The 13,326-nt window shown below is 42.4% G+C and overlaps 1 protein-coding gene across 4 annotated transcripts in view; it reads left to right on the top strand.

Annotated features, from left to right (window-relative positions):
• The first annotated feature begins 6,848 nt into the window (after nt 1–6,848).
• STX7 (syntaxin 7) overlaps nt 6,849–13,326 on the top strand; it is a 37,551-nt gene continuing 31,073 nt past the window's right edge. Inside the window, exon 1 of one of the 4 annotated variants that reach the window (XM_074862535.1) lies at nt 6,849–6,960. The gene's annotated coding sequence lies outside the window, so the exon portion shown is untranslated. Of the gene's footprint in view, nt 6,961–12,509; nt 12,629–13,326 lie in introns of those variants that run through there. The other 3 variants (XM_074862536.1, XM_074862538.1, XM_074862537.1) reach the window with 3 other exon arrangements.

The raw sequence follows: 13,326 nt of genomic DNA, 5'->3' as shown, positions 1-13,326 counted from the left end.
ATTTTCTAATTTTTTTAAACAGCTGGCTTGGGCAGATCCCCAGTTTAAATAGACATGCCATTCTGTGACTCACCTTCCACAACATTTGTCCCAGCACACACACCTTAGTAAAGTCTTGCATTTGGTATGTGATGCCAACAAGTGTTTGAAAATTGACTGTAATCAGCTCTAAAGAGGACCCTATCCATACTATTCCTTGGGTATCCTGAAACAGTTGCTGCCTGTTTCTGAAAAGACTTTCTTCACAGGCTATTGTCCAATTTTTACACAAAGCAGATGGTGCTGATTTACAGAGTTACATAGGGTGTTATGTCAGTTTTTAAATACAAAAAGGCATAAGGATGCAACTACAGGTGAGATCAAATGTCTGCCTAAGCTATTGGCCAACAGCAGAGGAGAGAGCAAGGTTATACCAATAATTTTTACACTATTTTTCTGGCCCACAGGAACATGCTCCTGAGCCAAAGGCTACATATGGGAGATACTATCCTGAATTCCTCAGTAGTGTCCATTGAAACCCGTGGAATCTTTCCCTGTTGGATCCGTGTGTGCAAAGAGACTGCTTCATAATTTTGAACACCCTTTTTGCCTTGATGCACCTCTTTTCTACTCCTACTGCATAAAGGGAGTTAGAAGGGGAAGAGGGAGGACAGGAACAGCACCGGGTACTCCAGATACCAATAGGTGTTATGATGGTTTATGTTTTGTTCTTTTATATTGTTTCCTTGACAGTCCTGAGATTCCACATGCTCTTGTGTTTGCTTGTTTCCAAAGAAATGAGTAGGTCTCCTTACAGACATAGCATATGCTTACATACTTGGGCTGAGCAAAAAATGTCAGCAGAGGTTCTCAGGGTTTTTTTGCTATGTTTATGCACATTCATGAGGCCAATTTTAAAACTGTAGAGATGCTAAATTGAAATCTGCAAGCTGCATGGTAAAATTTTGTATTATTCATAAGGGAGTTATGTTCTATCTCACTATTATGAACATTTTTTCAGAAAAAAATTATAGTAAGCAGTAGTAACTCTTCTATGCAAAATTAACAAGCAGCCAAATAACACTAATAATTTTGTCTCCTTTTTCTGTTAAGAGTATGTAAATCTATTATTAGGTTTGAAGGTTGTTCAAATTTTTAATGACATCTAAAAAAGTCATTCTGTCCTATAGCCAGCTGCATATTTTCTGAGTGACAAACACTAAAAGAACAAACAGCTACAGAAAGCATGTAAATAACAGTAAGATGCCCCGTAGCCTACTGAAAAGAGTGGTCAATTTTTCACTACATGAGGTAGCAAATTGAATCAGGCCCTACAGTGTATAAGAACAAAAGAAAGGAACTTCACAGTGAATACTCTGTAGGAAACCAATGGAATACAGTGATTGTTGTAAAAACGGTATATTTTAATGTATGCAATAAACTAAATGATAAAACTCTTTTCCCTCTTTTTTGTCATATCATTATGGTTTTTGCATGGCAAGAACTCTACTAGTACAAATAGCCACAGTTTTGGGATGTTGTAATCTGTTCTGACATCTGTTTATCTCAAACCCTTTTTGGATTTGTATGTAATCTTAAGACCCCAGTCTTAAGATTGAATATCAGTGTTCAAAATATTCAAAGGTAAAGCTTATGTCTGGAGGAAGAGGAAGAGAAGGAGGGCTTATGTGTTATATTCAGGGATGTCCTGAATAGAAAGTAACCATAAAATGTTGGTGTTTTTAAACTGAGACATTTATGAAGCCTTATGCCTGGAGTTGGAGTGTCATTCAATCTCTCTTCATTCTCCCAGTGTCTGATATCCCTCCAGTTTGCTACATTAATCTCCATTGTTTCTTAGGAGAGAAACCAAGGCTTCTTCTACTGTTCCTCTGTCTACTCATGCTGTAGCAAGAGGTAAAAGCCTGACCCCTACTGCATACAGCTGTAGATTTTCTGTAATAAGGGTATCAAACCCAGGGACAAGGCTAAAGAGTGAAAGGCAGAATTGGATTCTTAGAAAAATTCAGGTGTCAAATTACTGCAGAAATATACAGGGAAGCTGTGGTACATCTTGAAAGACATGGACGGTGGGACGAGTTTTGAGATGAAGACTCTTAAATTTAATGTGTATAGGTAGGTGTTTATAATTATGATAAATGCCTAAGCACTGATTATAGCTACAGCCAGAATGGCTGTTTAAGCTCAGGCTGTAGTCAGTGGATATTTAGAGGATATGAATCATTTGCCTAGTGCCACCTAAGGTGCCTTAGGGAACCTGAGATGTCTATATCCTGCACCAATGAAGGAGCAGTTGAGAGCCAGGTGGGAAACATCTGGGCTCTAAAATGGAACTAGACACCCATCTGTGGGACACTGAGCTTAAGCAAGGCATATAATAGAAGTTAAGATATTTAGCTATGTAGAAATCTTCAAGTTGCAAACTGAGTCATGTCCTAGGGACATCTTAACAACATCTTTCATTGACATCTTTTGCTCTGAACTCACTGCAGCCAAAGCAATAGAGAAAGGGAACTTCCACTGAGTTTCTAGTTGTTTTTTGAGACATTTTCTACCAGTTCTTAACAAATTATAGGAGGTATATGTCATGAATGCATTCAGTTGGCCACTTCTGCATAATCTGTCTTTATAGTTTTCTTCTATGGAAGCAGATGAGCCTTATTCCTTCGATGGGTTACCACCATCTATGCAGCCGAATAAGGGGTATGCCATAACATCATGTGATTGTTGCTAGATCTCCTTTTTGGCTAAACAGCACACTGGAACGATGGATAGAGGGAAAAGCAGAACCCAGAGTACTGATGTGTACAGTGAGAGTGGCAGAGCAAACAAGTGAGAAAGAAAAGCTGCTAAAATTCTGGGAGTAGCCAGGATCGTTTTCCTGATTTTCTGACACCGCATTTCACAACTATCATTAAATGATGTTTTCTTCCTCTTTATAACTCCCCCCTGTCCCCTTGCCTTTGTCATCTGGTTGGTTTACCTAGCCAAATTCTGTTAGGATCCCTTTATGTGTTTTTTTTCTTCTCCATGGTTTCAAAAAGCAATGAAGGTAATTATGAATTGTAAAATGAGGAGGAGGAGGAGCTGTAAAATGATGAAGATTGATTACTCAACAATGACCTCATTTTCCAAATAAAAATCTATCAGATTCTATCAAAGCTAGTTGCTGACCTCAAAGTCCATAGGTTTTCTTATTTTTAATATATTTCCTTCTGTAGATTTGTATTTCTTTATCTGGATAAAATATTGCCTCTTAACTTTATGCCCTTTATAACTCTTTATCATTTCAAAATGGTCTGGTTGAAGCTGGAAAGATTATGTATCTGCAGGTACTACTTAATTAAAGACTGGGCTTTGAAATAATAATGTCAGCTCAGTTCACTAGTGCAGATGAATGGTCTTTGAAAATTAAACAGAAAGGCAAAGAAAGATTTGAAAATAAGTTGCTAGCAAATATTTTGTCTCTTTTTTAGGAAATAATATCAATATTGAGAACATAATTTTTCTCTGTTTATTTAAGACTTATGCTACCATGTTAATTAGTGCTGCTGGAGAGCAAGTACCAGCCTAAAAAACATACAAATGGTCAATACAGGTCTTTTTAAACAAATAGGTTTTACAGGCCATTCTGCAATATAATTAACCCATAAGCTTTTTCAGGCTGGAAACCATCATCCGTCATAATTTTGTACAGCATTGGGTGTAATAGGAACCTAATCTCATTTCAGGTTCCGGAGCAGATATTTAATTCAATTAGCAAATGCAGATGATGATGACAATAACAGGAAGTTTTCCTGATGGTGGAATGCATGAGTAACAACTGTCTGGGAAGCTCTGCCAGGAGGTTTGCCATCAATACCAAATACTGGCAGCATTGTTCTTCCTACCTAAAGTCAGAAATGAGCAAGTGAAGTGCAATAGCAGAGAATGAAATTTGCCCATAAGGTAAATTACACATCATTTAGGCACCGCTCACACCTTGGAAAGAAGACACTTACCAGGAGTACGAGGCCAGGGTTGGGCTGCTTCCCCTTCATTTCATCATGCAGGCATGGGGAGCTGCACGGAAATGAGTGCCTTGTTCCTGCATCACCATCATCAGCAACCCCGATGCTTGTGCCACTCACTCAGCTGGGCCCACGTGCCTGCCGGTTAGGTGCCAGGGCAGGAGCAGGAGGTGGGAGGCAGAAATACAGAGCAAGGAATGTGGGACTGATTTGGATACTGGGCTAGGAGGAAGGTGTGCTCTTTCAAAATCACACTATGCTGGTGTGGTTTAATTTCCAACTCTTTCAAAGATCAGATACCATACAGAGTATGGATCCTCAAACAGCATGTGTTTGAAGTCACATCCCTTTTACTTCAGTTTCACACACAATAACAGGAGTATAATTGGCAAATACTCTGATCTTCAGTCAGTGAATATCCAGAGCATCCTCCATGGTATGCTGTGACTATGCATAGCAGGGTCTCAACATTTTTCCCTTTCTTTCCCTAGAGTTTTCCCCATTTCATTTAATCAATTGAAATCTGATCACACTCCAAAAGCAACAGGAAAGGTAAATGAATACATGATTCTGAACTCAATCCCCAGGTAACACTGGTGTGGGAGATCTGGAAGGAAGCCAATTAAATGAGTTTATAGACAGAATAGTGCAGCAGCACTCATTTCAGCATCTCTGACAATAACGCTTAGAGACATCTTCCTTACAACTCCTGTCCATGCACCATTGCTAGCAGAGGAAAGCATGCAGAAACTGAAGGAATCCTCCTGTTTTATCTAAAAGGGTGAAACAGAGCACATTCTGCCATTCAGTGACTTTTCTATAGGAGTTAACAAAAATCTTCTGAGGACATAGCATGCTCTTAGCAGTATCTGATCAATAAATAGGACTTTCTGGCTGATCTATTTACAGTATCTTCATAATTATTTTATATGATTATTTAAGTACTTTCAGCCTCCCAGGTTGTAACATCTTTGTTGCAACCAGTTATTTTAAAGAATTATATCACAAAGATTTCTAGTTATTTAACAATAAAGTATGGATTCTGATGATAAGTCAGCTAACAGCAGGTGAGCACCAGCATTTTGTTCATGAAACACCCAGCATTGCTAGGAAAGCATTGGATACCTCTTTTCCATAGCATGAGAATGAACATTGATCACTGTTGACTGTGTATTACCTTCAAGACTCAAAAAAAGTGCCCAAGAGGTGATTGGCAGGTAAAGCATCATCACTGATGGTCACTTCTTTTAATGGGAAGTACATGTTTGAAATTAGAGAGTAAAAGATGTATTGTTTTCGGGAGAAAAACTGACAGTGAGCTCAGCTGAAGCTTTATAAAGCAAGAGTGGCTGGGCTCAATTAACAGAGTTTATGACAAACACTTGGAGATAAAAATCAAGGCGAGGCCTTAATTCAGAAGGGATGTGCATTATACTCTCATTAGCGTAGTGTCTAGTGGGATCATCTTGGATCAGCTTCAGTATGTCAACAGCATGGGTGCAAACACCTGCGCATCTAGCAGCGCTAAAATCATTGCTAATCAAAATGGCCTATTAAAACTGGAATGAAGATGTATACAGCATTCCTGCAGCCGATGGGCATATCAGAATGTTTTTTTCCTTAGTAACTTTAATTTCTGAAAGTGAGAAAAGGACATTGCATCAGTTAACATAAAAACTATATGTAGGCATACAAGTCTCAGAGGCTATGTTGTCTCTCAGCATTCTTTGAGACATATCAAGAACCACCTATGTAAAGGCTAGTCTTGTCTATTGCAGGCCTTTTAACTTCAGTCTATCGTGTTGGCAGTTTATTGGACTTTTCTGTTAGTGTTATTTAGTTAGGATGCTATTAGGGTTTCAACTGTTCTAGTTATTTCTAAATCTTAGCGATGACCAAGATCTATGACATAGAAGAAATAAACTTGCACTTCCCAAATTCCGCAGCTCTTCCCTAGGCAAGGCTGGGTTTTGTGGAGGGGCCAGCGTTCCCAGCAATCAGGTGCTGTGCGCTGTTTGGGCTGTGGCATTTAATGCATACTGGGGTATCCTGAAGATGAGGCAGCCCAGCCCCGGGGCTCTCGGGAGCATCTGGTCCTGTAATTTTCCCTTTGAAGAACTGGGGAGGATGCAGAAGCGCCCCAGCTGCTATGCAGGGTGGCCTCGGGGCTCACCTGCGGCTTCTCCTCAGGTAGCTGGGCCAGGAGGAGACCCGGTTTCGCCATGGCCTTGGTTTCCCTGTGGCCTTGCTCCCTGCTGCCCTCACAGCCACGCATGGCCTGCTCTGCCCGCACCCCGACCCTGTACCCGCAGCCATGGGAACGCACCCCTCGTTTTCCGTTGTTCCTGCCACCGCTCGCCTCCTCTCTCAGCTAAATATCTCTTCATTTAAAGGCACTGTTAAATGTATCTGTAATTTCCCACTCAATTTCTTCTAAGTGTCCACTTCCATTTTAAAGACGAAGCGACCAAAACTGAGGGCAGTGCTTCAAAGCAGGATATTAATGTAGCAACATCGTATTTTTTACTGTAACAGTTTTTTTACTGTAACATGTTTCCCCTTTCATTCCTGATACAACACCATCTTTTCCTTAAGTTACACTCTCCCCCGCACTCCCCACTTTTTCCACTCGCACAGAGCTGCGGCTCCCGGAGCGGCCGGCAAGGGGCCGGGGCTGCCCCGTTCCCCTCGGGGGCCCCCTCCACCGGCCGATAGCCAGCCGCCCCCCTCAGGCCGGAGGGCCCGGAGGCCAGGCCCGGCCCGCCCCGGCCTCGCCTCGCCTCGCCTCGCCTCGCCTCTCCCCCTCCGCCGGCCGGGCGGGGCTACAGCGCGGCCCCGCCTCCCCACGCCCCCGCCGTCACGGCGGGCCGGGGCGGGAACGGGCCGGGGCCTGTCCGCCCCTCCTCGCTCTGCCGCCGCCGCCCGCCGGGAGCAGGTTCGCCGGGGCCGGGTGAGAGCAGCGGGAGCCCCGCTGGGGCGCCGGGGGGTGTTGGTCGCCAGCCCGCCCAGGGGAAGGGGCGGTCAGGGCGGTGTCCGGCCGGCCGGGAAGGGGCTGCCAGGCGCGGGGAGCCTGTCGGAGGGCGGCGGGAAGGGCCGCAGCGCCCCGCGGGCCCTCGCTGGGGTCGGGGCTGCCCCTCCCTGGGGTGAGCGGCGCGGCTGTGGCGGGAGGGGGCTGTGGGGCGGGGAGCGCCGGGACGAGGTGGGCGCGGCTGTGGAGTGCGATCGTGGTGTCACCGCCACCCCCTCTGCCCCACAGCCCTCCCCGTGACACCCCCCTGACGTCGTGGCTTTGGGCTTGACGCCGGCCGTGATGCTCCGAGGAGAGACTCGGGGCCTACGGCTGGTGTTTTACGGCAGCTTATGTCGAATTGTAGGGTAGGATGGTCACCTTCGCCGTGTCGAAACGCTCTCCGTGCTATGCCAGATCCGAGGCGAGCAAAGCGTGTCAGCAGGAGGAAGGGAGATTATACAAATCGCCTGTGTAGATAGCGAGCCCGGGCCTGGCGCGTCAGGCCCCTGGCCCGGCGTTATCGCTGCTTTCCTGGTGAACCACTCGCCGCCGCATCAGAAACGGGCGCTTCTTGGAACTGTAGAAGGAAGTGGAAGGTTTCACTCCCCTTTGCATGAAATGCAAGGCACTGCATCTTAATTGAAGCTCGGTGGTAAAATCCCAGGATACTTATTGCCAGAAGGGACGTGCTCACGTGTTGTGACCCCCTCCGCTGATGAGCGAGCCGTGCCAGGGCCGAGAGCCATGCCGGCAAGGGAGCAGAGCCCTCCTGGCCGGTCACCACCTAGGCGTGTGCTCTGCCAGCAGTGCAGCCCTTCTGCTTGGAGCCTGTGGTTTGGTGCAAGTGCTGGTAATAGAAGAGAAGGAAAAGAGGAGGGGGGAAAAACGTTAAAATATGTTAAAATCGAAGAAAGTGATGCTAAATGGTGACATTGTTATAAACTGTATTTGTGTTCCTTTCTGAAGACATCTCTTGTAGTCTTAGAATATAAAGTAGCACTCGGTGGCTTACATTGAAGTAATACTCTTCTTGGGGGGGGGGGGGGGGGGGGGGCGAGAGAAAAAAAGAGACTATGAGCTATACGTAGCCATTAGCATCCTGGTAGGCCTCAGAGAGACTCAGCATCCAGTACAATCAGATACTGTGTGAAGATAACTTCTGCCTTGGTGTACTTGATCTGACCATTTGGTTCAAAGTGAACAAGCTGCCGTTAGGGAGGTTTGGGTGAGAACACGTAGATGTCCTGTGGTTCTGGTCCAACTTTGTTTTCCCATGAGATGTTTGTCTACCAGCAGCACAAGAAACTTGGCACTCTGAAACAGTCATCTTGGGTCTGTTTTCAGCCCTCCTGTTCTTTCCCCAGTTCCAGTACCCAGCGTTCATTTTCCTATTCCTGCTTCATCATCAGGCCTCTAAACGCTTTGTGCGCTCATAGAAAACATAATTCCCTTACTTAAGGCATTTCCCTGAGAACTAATATGTTCTGTTAGGCTTGTGAAACCTATGTGCTTCCTTCACCTAGTTCATCATCAGTATTGGTGTGGATGAATCAGAAAATGATAAGCATATTCTTTTTTTAGCCATATATGCTGAGCCTTGGTGATACATTAGGCCTAATAGTATTTCAGGCTTCTGTAATTTAGTTTTTCCACACTGAGCAGTTCTAAATGCCACCGCTTTAAATTACATCTTCGTTGGACAGAATTGTTTCTAGGGAAAATGACTAAAACACTGACCAGTGGCACAATCTAATAATTTTTTTTCCTTTCTAAAAAAAAAAAAAAAAATACTTCTAGCTGTTACACAATATAAGCTTGGTTTTGATATGTTTCAGCATGACTAATGTGACAAGGCTGAGGGAATTGGGCAGAATGGAATAGAAAATTACCTTTTGACATCTTTTATGTAGTGTTGCTGTGATAGAGCGAAGTTTTAAATAAACTTCACTTGCTTTTCCCTACCTTATATGGATGTAAGTTTGACTTCTACCTGAAACTAGATGATAAAAGAAAATCTGAAAACTTTTTTTTTTTTTTCTTTTAAGAAGGCAGGAAGGATGTAATTTTACTGCTGTTTTGTTTGCATGTTTATTATGCTCCATAGTTGGTTTTGTATTATGGAAGCCCCTAGCCTGCCTTTGTGGGCCAGGATTCCAGCACATTAGGAGCTGTAAAAGCCCAAAGTAGAAAATATGATCTCTGTCTCTTAATATTTTAGCATAAGGGGAAAAATAGATAAATCCAGAAAAAACTTAACCTCCCTCATCCCCCCTAGAGAAAGTAGTGACAGATTTAATGCTCACCTGTATACTAAGTCAGTTGCAATGAGTCAGTTATGAGAATCTCTCAGGTGGTGTAGCAGGGAATACTTATCTTACAACGTATAGTCTGCCCTTCATTCCAAGAGCTTTTTTTTTTTTTTAAGATTAATTTTACCTGCTGCAAAGTTACTACTAAAGTCAGCAGCAGATGCTGTCCAAAGATGGTAATGTGTTTTGGGTTGCCTTAGGGAGGTGCCAGTCACTCTGTAGATGCACTTTGTCTCATCTCAGTATTTGGGTGGTAAAACCTACTGAGGTGAAATAGATTGAGCAATGTTATATTGCAGAAATCTTTACTAATCATGGCTGTTACTATGATACAAATGTTCTGTAGCTAACATTGTGACTGGATGCAATCTTTTTTTTTTTGCCAGTGTCTTTCGTCATTTTTGCCTGTTTTCACCCTGCTTGAAGGATTTTGCACTTTGGCAATAGTTCACAAAGGAAGTCACATTTAGGAGTTGTTTGGGAGAAGCTTTGTTTCTGTGACCTTTATTTAGAAGAAAAAATAGTCACATACAAGAAAGCCCCATGACTTGTCTCTGGATATTTAAAGGCATAAAATCTTAATTCAGATCAGATTTAAATTTTCAAGCATGTGGAATGCAGCATGTACTTTTTGCTTTCTGAAAGTTAAGGATCCATGTAAACATTTCTAGGTTTTGATGCTAAAACGTTGCTTAAACAGTAAAATTATTCCTTAAGGGTTCTTATCCTACTATATATGGTCTAGGTTTATAGGAGAAGGAAAACTTTTAGAATATCTAAATGAGAAAATACAAAATAGATTAGGTGGTTATTAACTGTAGCTGACTGGAGCCTGCAAGGTATTTAGGTGACCGCTGATGAGATCTAACATATGCTGTGCTTGTCATGCTGCATCATTTTGGCCTGATGGAGTTTTCAAGAATGGCACTGGGGACCTGCTTGCTGTGGAGTTCCCACTTTCTTGTCTCTGCATCTGGCAGTGATCTGACTGGAAATAGCCAAGGGAAAAGTGGGATTTTTCTATGTCTGACAAACACCTTTCTAGAAAGGTTCATTTTTTGCTTGGGTATGTATGGAATGACAGTGTGATGCAGCAAGCAGTTAATGCAGAAGTTAGGAAAAATACATAGGAATCCTTTGAATTCTTTGAACATCATGTATGTACAGAGAGGTTTTGCTTCAGTGAGTGTAGATGAAGTGTTCTGATTCTTTATTTCATTTGTGCCAGTAGACTCTGTTCTTTGGACTTTCTTCAGTAGCTTGACAAGCCAAGTTGCTGCTAGGTATACTCCCAAAGACAGACATGTTGAGTGGAAAATAAAAGGTACAATCAAAAGCTCACACCTGACTGAAACTTCTAGAGGAACTGAAGACTACCACAGATGCAGCTCCGTTCCAGCTTGAATGCAAAGTGTACTTCCCTCAACTGCAGCAGGTTAATAACTTTCCCATTTTAGAAGTTATGCAGACAGTAATATCAAAATATGTCATGATGGAGTAGGTAAATGCTGTGGAAGTGAAAAGGGCTCATATCTATGGAAATTCAGAGTATTGATGAATGCTCCTCTCACCTTGGTATGGAAGGAAGTGGTGTATGTGTCTGGTTTGTTTCTTGGTGGTTGAAACCTAGACTTTGTCAAAGCCGTTAGCAAAACTCCCGCTGACTTCCCAAGAGCTAAGCTATCTGTGTTTTCAGAGGTGTTTGAGTAACTCAGTGCAAACAAGCGAGGGGTGCGTGAGCAGAATTAGGGAGTTTGTTCGGTTCAGACGCCCATGTTGCTGTGAGAATTAGAATGAAGAAGTTATGCACACTTCCCATTTGAAAAAATAATAAACAAATACAAAATTTTACTTCTCTTTAGGCTGTTCAGTTTTGTTTTTTCTTGACTTGGGGAGTTTGTGGTGAACATTGGGAAATGATGAGAGCTGATGGTTGACCCCCCCTTACCTCTCCCTCTGTCTGTTCCCCAGACCAGTAGCTTACCCCGTCACCAACCTGTATTATTAACATGCTCAGGAATAGCATTGCTGGTGGAAGAATTTGTATGGAGTGAAACAGCTGTGAATTTATACTACTATCCTACAAATTTACTATATATCTCAATTGAAATATGTGTATTGATGCAAAGAATTGTATCAACAATCAGATCTACATGTGCAGCTGAAGAGCTAAACTGTATCCTGTGGATTTCGCAATCTGTCATCTGAGCATCCTCTCATTGTGTTGTTTGGATGCCCAACTATGTAGCTAGAAAGTTGAAAAACTCAAAGTCTTGTGTGTTGTACAATCTGTACATTTGTCAGTATAGTGCAGTGTAACTTGTTTAAAGATACTAACAATTAACTGAAGAAATTTTCAAGGGAAAAAAAAGGAAAGTCAATCACTGCTTTTGTCAAGATTTGAATGAACCATTCTGTGTATATCTCTTGATTGTAATGCTGTTGCTGACAACAGTGTTACAGGCAGCTGTCTAGTGAATACAAATACGAAGGGAGAAAAAACTACCACGAACTCTTTCAGTTAGTTCTGTAGCTGTTCTACGCAAGGTAATTTATTCTTTTGCTGTCTCTTCTCCCAGGCAGCTGCTTTTATTTAATTATTTAATGTTTAACTTTTAACATTAAATATAATATTTAACTAAAAAGTGTTTTTAGTCAATGCTAGCATTGTAGTTAGCATGCTACTAATGTGTCTAGAAATAGTCATGACTTTCAAAAGAAACAAACAATGTCAAAAGTTCTGAGAAATCTTCTTTTTCAGACTAACTTCTTTTAGGTGGTTTCTTTGGATTTTATGCCTATGATTGTATTTTCTGCTAAATTGATGGAATTCCCTTACTTAGTCAATATACCAAGACATAGAGCCATTTATTCGCTATAAAGTTTGCATGGGTTTGGTCTTACAATACAAATTCAATGCAATATTGCCTAGAGTTTCCAAAAAGATCAAGTGTTGTTATGCCAGCTTCGGACCAGATAAGTGGGATTTAGGCTGACTGGCTGACTTCAGACTTTAGTCTGTGACCCAAAATAGCTTGAACCTGCATGTGGTACAGACAAAGACAGGAAACAATACTGCAGAGAGCTAGCATGACTAGCGGGCAGTTGTGCAGCAAGTACGTAGAAGAGTGCAGATACACTCCCTGTCGCCTCATCTGCAATCAGGTTGTTCATTCCTAGAGGATACTTCATGCCCTGAAGACTTCAAGCAGCTTTTGGGACCCTGGTACAGCAGCCATTTCGGAATCGTGCAGGGTTTGTCTCCACAGTAGCAGCAGCAGCTTGTTCATCCAGCACAGGTAATGTAACCTGCAGGGCAGCAGGGATAAGCCTGACCTCTGTAGTTATATCCCTGGTGAAGTCCTGGTGGGATGTTTCGTGGGTCTGACCAGTGCACTGTCTTGGCAGCTCTACTAGAGATCATTTCATATCATAGAGATATGAAAACAGTTACATTATAAAACAACCAGGGTGGTGCTGTGCTGTATTAATACAGGCATTTCCGAAGGTGAAAAAAAAAATATTTGGAAACAAGTATTGTTAATTTTTTATTTTTTATTTTTAAAAAGAGTTCATAAGAAGTTTGCAAACTGTAGCTTAGGTGGTATCACACTTGACAAATCACTTGACCTTTTAATTTCCCTTTTTTCTGTTTCAACATTTAAATGTCCTTTCTCCCTCTCCCTGAAACTGAGTTTTAGCAGTGTCTGTTAACGAGAAGCTGACAGGCTAGGAGAAGAGGACATTGCTTGGAATGCATGTGGTTTGGGTTGAACAATGGAATTGTGGGGAACTGGTGAGGTTAAAATGTTGAACCTGTGGAGGTGATGTGCAGGAGATTGGAAAGGATGAAGTTAAGACCAACCACAGCCTGGATGGAGTTGTGGGATTGCATTGGATGCACATATGCTTGATTAGTCTACATTCTCACTGCAGAACAGATAAATGGCCAGTTTTGATTCTCACTTGTATCTGAAGCTACATCTTGTTAATTTAG

Source organism: Strix uralensis, chromosome 3, assembly GCF_047716275.1.
Source record: "Strix uralensis isolate ZFMK-TIS-50842 chromosome 3, bStrUra1, whole genome shotgun sequence".
Classification (NCBI taxonomy): domain Eukaryota; kingdom Metazoa; phylum Chordata; class Aves; order Strigiformes; family Strigidae; genus Strix; species Strix uralensis.
The sequence above is the reverse complement of the archived record's forward strand: the minus strand, read 5'-3'. Positions and strand labels throughout refer to the sequence as shown.